The sequence below is a fragment of the Drosophila willistoni genome, unplaced genomic scaffold (genome assembly GCF_018902025.1).
Source record: "Drosophila willistoni isolate 14030-0811.24 unplaced genomic scaffold, UCI_dwil_1.1 Seg647, whole genome shotgun sequence".
NCBI lineage: Eukaryota > Metazoa > Arthropoda > Insecta > Diptera > Drosophilidae > Drosophila > Drosophila willistoni.
In genome coordinates, this window is record NW_025814563.1 from 22,000 (window position 1) to 29,954 (window position 7,955).

The 7,955-nt window shown below is 39.8% G+C and overlaps 1 pseudogene; it reads right to left on the reverse strand.

Annotated features, from left to right (window-relative positions):
- Window positions 1-3,207: 3,207 nt before the first annotated feature.
- On the reverse strand, window positions 3,208-4,496 carry LOC124461775 (annotated as a pseudogene).
- Window positions 4,497-7,955: the final 3,459 nt, after the last annotated feature.

Genomic DNA, 7,955 nt, shown 5'->3' on the forward strand with positions numbered 1-7,955 from the left:
CTATCGTCGTCATCGTCATCATCATCATCAACATCATCATCATTATTATCAACAACATCTTCATCATTTGCTATAGTAATTTTGTTGGACCGTTCGTTTGTTCGCTGTTTGGTTACCTTGTTTGTTAATATGTTGACAATAAAAGTTGCAAACTGACAACTTTCACACATCTGCCGATTCCGATTCCATTGCCATTGCCTTTGCCTTTGCCGTTGCCGCACCAGCTGATACTTAGCACTGTGTGAAAAGTTATAAATGCCAATTGAAAATTACACTTTTACTACTTTTGGCCCAGGCCCAGATCCATTCGATTTCATTTTGTGCCGCATTAGTGATTGTATTATTCAATGTCAAGACTGACCAACATGTTTTGGCCATATTGAATTATGAACCGACAATATACAATATATTGCAACACTTTCACACATGCCGCAAAACTCTCCCTCTCTCCATCGCTCTCTTTCCCTCTCTATCTGTCTCTATCTTCACTTGCTCCATGTGTGTAGAGGTAAATGGGCAACGTTTCAAATCCGTAAAGTGTGCATTGACCCAGCCAACTGTCCGAGACCACCAAGTGAAGACCGCAAACCGGAAAAGCGCATGACGCGGGTCCCAGGTTGGACCAAACAGAAACCGCCATTTCAACCATATATGCATGTAGGATTGGACCAGACCCAGGCCTAACCATTGCCGAGTGGCTACCATAAAAGGCCTGGGCACATGATGTAAAAACTTACCTCTATATACATATGTACATATATTATTTAAAAATAAAATCCGGCCCTTATGCACACTAAACTTTGTTGACATCTAAAATAATTGCCAACCCTTTTAATTTAAATTTTGTTTTCACATTTAAGTTTGAATTTAATCTAGAGAAGAGTAAAATATGTATATTACACATATGAATTTTATTTAACAATTATTGAAATTTTATAAAAATAGTAAATTATTATAAAAGTTAATTTGTTAACTTTTAAAAAAAAACCCCGAAGTGGGAATTTTACTTAACTAGGGCCAATTAAGATACAAATTCTATAGATATTATTTAGATACTTACTAAATCCAAGTATTTGACTGAAAAATTGTCAAGTTTAACTGATGCTTAAAGCCTTTTCCAGACTTTGCATCAATTTTCACAGAGTTAAAAAGTATGCAATATGAGTTTGAAAAAGAAAGCATTGCCACCTTTTAAACGTGGCTTTAAAATTTACTTAAGTTAACTTGGCTTACTTAAAGCTAAGCTTAGAAAGTTGGTAATAACATTTTGTGCTTCAAACATTAAGCTATTATGCCGAGTTTCGAAACACGGCAAAGCTTTGCTACGACTTTGGAAAATTAACAAAATTAAAGAGCATACTTTAAGGATTGCCTTAATAATTCAATGTCAAAATGGCTTACAAATGTGTTGCTTCAGCTGGGTCTTAAATTTATATAAATTGTACGCAAGAAATAATGTATCCGTATATAAACAAAACAAGGATTAAACTCAACAAATCCAAGTTAAGTAATTTGTTAGTAATTGCTTTAAGAGTTAAACTGTGTGTGTCTGATTTGTTGATGAGTAAAGTAATGAAAGCTGAATGCAGTTAAGAGTTCAATATCGAAACCGATTCTGACAATGAACAAGCTAAATCATGTTATATCACTTTTGGGAAAGAAAGAAATGGGCCAGAATTCCTGTCACTTTCATTTTTCGTCATCGACAAACAACAAAAACACAACAACAACTGCATTTCATTCATTTCACGAATTTGATTGACACTTGGGTATGACTTTGTTAACTGGCTCGAAATGTTATTGCCTGGACAATGGCAATTGGCTTTTGAGGCGTGACACCATCAATGTTATTTTTTAGGCTCAATTGCCAGGTCTTCAGGTGCGACATCAACATCGTCTCGAACTTTCTTTAATTTTGAGTTTTTTGGTGGCAGGTGCAGAATATATATATATATATATATATTTTTCATAATGTCCATTGTTGTTGCCCTAGCCCTTGCCTGTGTGTGTGTACCCATGTGCCCGTTAGCCTCCCTGTGAATAAGCCAAAATACGCGTAGCTAAATGTTTATTTTATTTTTTAGCAAATTGCTTTTGTTATATTCTGGCTAAGAGAGCGACAGACAGCTAGCGAACAAACAAGAAGAAAGTGCAGTGAAAATGAAGAAGATTAACCAAAAAAATGGTAGAAAAATGAAGACGAAAAAGAGATGAAATAAGTGGGTGAAATTTTTGTTTAAGAGAAGAAAAATAAAAGAAAACATTTTGTGTCTTCGATTTTGGCTGATAACAAAGAATGGACTGAGAAATGAAACGAAAGTTCAGCCACACAAATGCAAATTGCTAGACACAGACAATGAGGCGTATGAGTGATGTTGCCTGAAGATGACTATGATGATTATGGCTATAATGACGCTGTTGATTGTGTCGAGTGCTGTGATGAAGATGATGCAGAAGGTGCGTATGCAAATTGAAAAGGAAAAGTTTTGTGTTTTTCGGAAAAGAAATCATTAAAGAAAATAGACAGAGTGGATACATTATTTCTTTTTTTGTTTTCATATTTGAATTATTATTTGATTCTTTGATTTTGCAGCATTTGTTCAGAGTTTTGTGTTTCGGTAAAGCAGAAAACATATAGATAGAGAGACAGATTTAGATATAGATACAGAGTTATAGATAGACAGAGGTAGATATAGAAATAGAGATAGAGTTTTAGATTGATAGACAGATGAGATAGATAGTTAGAGTTAGATAGGCGAGGCTGGCTTTTGATTAATGGGCGCGACTAGTTGCAAACATTTTGTGGCCATTAATCAAAGACGCAGCCGCGAGATGAAAGATAGATATAGATGAGCGATAGAAGGAGTGTATGTATAAAGAGTGTGTGAGTTGTGTTGGTTGTGGCAGCTGTGGACTGTTTTTTTTTTTTGGTGGATGTGAAAGAAGAAGGTGGTTTTTGGTGTGTGTTCGGTTAGCTCTCTGGGCCGAGAGTTTGTTTTTCTTTTGTTTGATTGGAAGCAATTTTTTGCTGGGGTGCAATGCCATACGGCATCGCCCCCATCTCGTTCTCGTTCAAGTAAAAAATTAAAATAAATAATTTATAAATATATATAAATATAGACATTAATTAACTGGTCATCATTTTTTTGTTTTTGCGAATGTTCTCTCTCCTTGTCAGGCTTTGTTGTCCTTCATATGGAGGCGGAATGGAAGGCCGATGGCTTACCGTCTGGCCTGTTTGTATCCCTGGTAGGCAATAGTCTGGGCCACAGGTGAGCTGTAGGCACCATGGGTATCCCAGCCGGAAGCTGCCACACCCGGATGACCAGCCACCAGAGCTAGCAGAGGAGGAGCCAGCGTTCTTTCCACCGAAAAGACCGCCGAGACCGCCGAGCAGACCACCGCCAGAGCCGCCGGAACCGCCCAGACGGCTCAGACCACTTGATGCACCGGCAGCCAAAGCGAGGAAGAAGGCAATCACGGAGACAACCAAAGCCTTCTTGGCCAAGAAGAGCAGACCGAAGATGGAACCAACGCCGAGGACAGCAATCTAGCACCAACGCCCAACAGGATGGGGAGGAACTTCTTCAAGAGCTTCTTCTTGCGGGTACGGGACTCGACAACCAATTCACGGAGATCGGCCTTGATGTCATCGGGAATGGCACGGGCAACGCTGCGAGCGGCATTGGCGAAGTTGAAGTTCAAAGAGCGCTCAGGAAATTACATGCCATAGTAGTTGCCCATCTCGGTGGTGCGAGCCTCCACAGAGGGAGCGGCCTCAACAGCGATAGCATTGTCCAGAGATTTGCCTGACGTCCTTCATTGGCCTTGACCAACGAGACACCGCCGAACAGTTCGATTTGTGGATTTTCAAAGATGGACTTGGCCTTGCGGAAGAGCTGCAGAGAGGGAAGACACGAAAAGAATTGGGTTCACAAATTAGCTTATTTAGGTTTAGGTTGTATATTCCGAACGGTCATATTTGATTTACACAATTAATTAATATTCATTGTATAAATATTTTGGCACTTTCACTTTCGCATCCCCATGAAATTTGTTTCATCTTCCATATTTAAATTATCACTAGAGACTTTCACTGTCTCAGGGCTACATTAGTGTGGCTCCTGATGATTAATTTTTATTTCATGGGTGATTCTATTTTGTTTTTTTTTTTTCTCTTTCTTTTATAGTTTCACTTTCACGGTGCCAGAAAAAAATTGTGTTCTTTAGTGTTCTTTAATATATAATTAGTTAATCCTTGGTTTTGTGTTTAATCCGTACCGTTAGCTGAAGACACGAGATTGAATCAGCCTCCAGGCATTTGGCAAATGCACCGGACTGTTCCTCGGTGGCGGCCTTGACAGGATCGGCCGAGATGCCCGATGCCAAAAGCAGGACACATGCGGTAGCAATGAAGAACTTCATGGTTATGATTTGTTTTTGAACTAAACTGAATTCCTTGGGCACCACCGAAATCACTGGTGTGTTCATTCGAATGGAACAAGCTGCGGTTTGATAATTTTTCGACGCTGTCAGGCTGTTTTTAAAGAGTTTCCAACCTAACGGATGCCTCGCTGCGGCATAACGGAAAATTATGTAAAAAGTGCACACAAATACACCACACACACACAAACAAACACACACACTGACTGACTGAGCAGCGACGCAGGCAGCAAGTATGAGAGGGCTCCAAGTTCCCTACGTATCCAATAAATCGGGTTCTCGCTCGCTCACTCGCTCTCCCTCACAAATGCTCTCCCGCTCTGTGACAGCAGCCGCCCCGACGTTAAGCTTAGCTTAGAAGCAGCATTAGGCTAGCCCACTGAAGCTAACTGCTCATGAGCTTTTGTGTGCGCTTCCGCATTGAAGAAAGTCAATGGCGACGCCGACGCAGACGCCAACAGCGGCGCGCCAGTGCCAAGGTTGTCTGTCCTCTCTCGCTCTTTCTCTGTCGTTGTCTTTGTGTGTCTCTGTCTATCTCTTACTCCCTGTGTATCTTCTTCTCTGTTTGGCAACTCATCTGCTGCTCATCTGCCCATCATTTGTAAGCTGCCTCCGCTCTTTCCCTTACACACACACACGCACACGTGCAGACTGTGATTCCATGTATGTACCATTTTGTTCGCATTTAGATTTTGACTCGGCTTGGCTACAGCTTCACAGATTACAACACATGAGGTGATAAACAGGTGCTGCTCTCAGTTTAACCCACTCTTCTGCCTGCCTCCCTGCCCGCCAGCCCTCCCCCCCATGCGTCTTGCCTATCTGGGTGCCCCAATATGTGTGCCATATTCTTCTGCTTTTGTTAATTTTAAACGCTTTTGTTTTTTTTTCTCTCTCTTCTTTTCTTTTTTTTTTTGGCCGCAAGAAATGAAAGTTGTGTGTATTATATTTTCATACTACTGTTATTTTTTGGCCCCTAGTCTGGTCTTGGGGGCCTACATACGTCTCCTCTCGCTCTGCCCCCCCTTATCAAGGTCCATCGCAATGTCTGTGTGTCATCTTCTTTTCGGGTTTTTGGTAAAGGGCAGGGGTAGGAAGGGCATGGTAGAGGGATGTATGGGGGCAAGTTGTTTTGTTTATCGCATGTGCGCGCCTTTAAATTACTTTTGATTTTCGTGACATTATAGTTGTTGTTTTTGTTGTTGCTGTCATTTTTATGACGCAACATAAACTGTGATTTTTATCATAAATTACGCAATTAGGTCGCCAGAATGAAACCGAGTTTTAGTGGCCTGGACCTAGGATCCATATGGATATATATATATATATATCTCTGTCATAAATATGATATATAAGTATTTATTTGATGGGGGGTCATAAGTGAAATTTAATGATAAGCACGTCCTGTCCAAGTGAAAAGTAGCACCTTGAGCATAATCGTAAAAAAATAAAACCATAGGGCTAGACCTTTGCTCAGCTTTGGCGAAGTTTAAACACCCTTGACAAAACGTATACTAATGGATTAGTTAAACGATTAGGGCTTAGTACGGATTTGTACAAAAGAAAGAAAACTAAGGACTTATTGGGTAAAAGGTTTATTTGTTTGTTTTCCATATTTTAATAAAATATAATGTCTTTCTGTAATTAAGCTAAACTAATTTCTAAATAAATATTATTTTTTAATTTTTCAATCATTATATAAGAATTTGTCCTTAAATAAGTATAATTCTGCAAACCATTTAAGATAAAATTGATCGAAATATTGATATTGCCTTTGGTGATATCAACTAGTTAATCAAGGTTTTCATTGAAAAGCAAAAATAAAAGTGAAATGATTCTTAGTAATGCTAAAGACTTAAGTGTTTGCTTTTGTTAATATTTTCCGAATGAGGCCAATAATGGTCCACATACTCATACTCTTGCCTTTGTTGGCAAGAGTATGAAAACGACTTTGGTGCGGCATCTTGTGTTGCTTTTGCTACTGCGGCTGCTGCCTGACTTTGCAATTGTGACACATTAGTCAACAATTTGAGCTCAGCAAAAGTGCAAACAACAACGGCTTCAATTGCTCAAGTGAAATGAAAGAGAAATTACACGAAAGCAAACAAAACGGATATGAGCAGAGATGTGCTATAGATGGATGAATGGTTGGACAGTCGGGAATGGGTTTGGGAGGGTTTGGAGGGATATTAAGCGTGAATACCGAATTCGCTAGCCTAAAAAAGTCAACAGCATTCGCTGACTTTACTTGCGGTTTTGAGCACCAGCTCCGTCTCTATCTCCGTCTCCATCTTTGACTTTCGTTTCAAGGTGTATGTTGGAGATGCAGAGAGATGGTCGACTGACGACATCTGACACCTTGAGACACCATCAAACGGATCTATGTGCAGCTTATGAAACCACTGAATCATCGTCATTATGCCACGATGCCAAATTGTCGATTGCCGTTGGCGCATGAGGCGTATGAGTAATTTTACTATGCTACAATCACTAACCATAGAACACATAGATGGGACAAACTCATGATTTTTTGATTGCAAACGCTAGCCTAGTCATGGAACCCAGAGAACTTCGGGAAAACCCGAACGCTCTCACTCTCAATGAGAGCGTAAAATGGGGAGAGGGCAAAGCAGCTACGAAAAAATTTCAGTCTAGCACAGACTACAGAACGACGAAGGCAGGCCTATGTCGCTTGTGATTTCGTTCTGTCTATGTATGTGTACACTCGTCGGTACATGCTCAGGCTTCGTAGTGTGTGTGTGACGTGAAGTTGTACAACATCGCATTTCAATAGCTCGCTCGACCAAAATTTTTAATTTTCGACAAAACAGCGACAATGCGAATAAGAAATGCCCTGTGGAAAGAATATCAAGAAATATTGCCATCTTCTTCGTATGTATCCCGGTGGCTGTAACTTGCTCGCTTGGCGATCTGAATGTCGCTGGTTCGATTCCCACTTCGGAACCGACCAATATGGTTTTTTTTTCTATTTTTTAATAAATAAATAAATAAAAAATAAATAAATAATAAATGAATAAAAAAGAAAAATAAACAAAAAATAAAGAAACAAAAAATCCACAATAAAAAACAAAATTATAAAATAGAAAAAAACCTTATATAAGCCAATGATTTCGAGTGGGGAATCGAACCAGGGACATTCCCCAAGTCACATCACGAAGCGAGCACTCTATCGTTACAGCCACCGGGATACATACGAAGAAGATGGCAATATTTCTTGATATTCTTTCCACAGGGGCATTTCTTATTCGCATTGTCGCTGTTTTGTCGAAAATTAAAAATTTTGGTCGAGCGAGCTATTGAAATGCGATGTTGTACAACTTCACGTCACACACACACTACGAAGCCTGAGCATGTACCGACGAGTGTACACATACATAGACAGAACGAAATCACAAGCGACGTAGGCCTGCCTTCATCGTTCTGTAGTCTGTGCTAGACTGAAATTTTTTCGTAGCTGCTTTGCCCTCTCCCCATTTTACGCTCTCATTGAG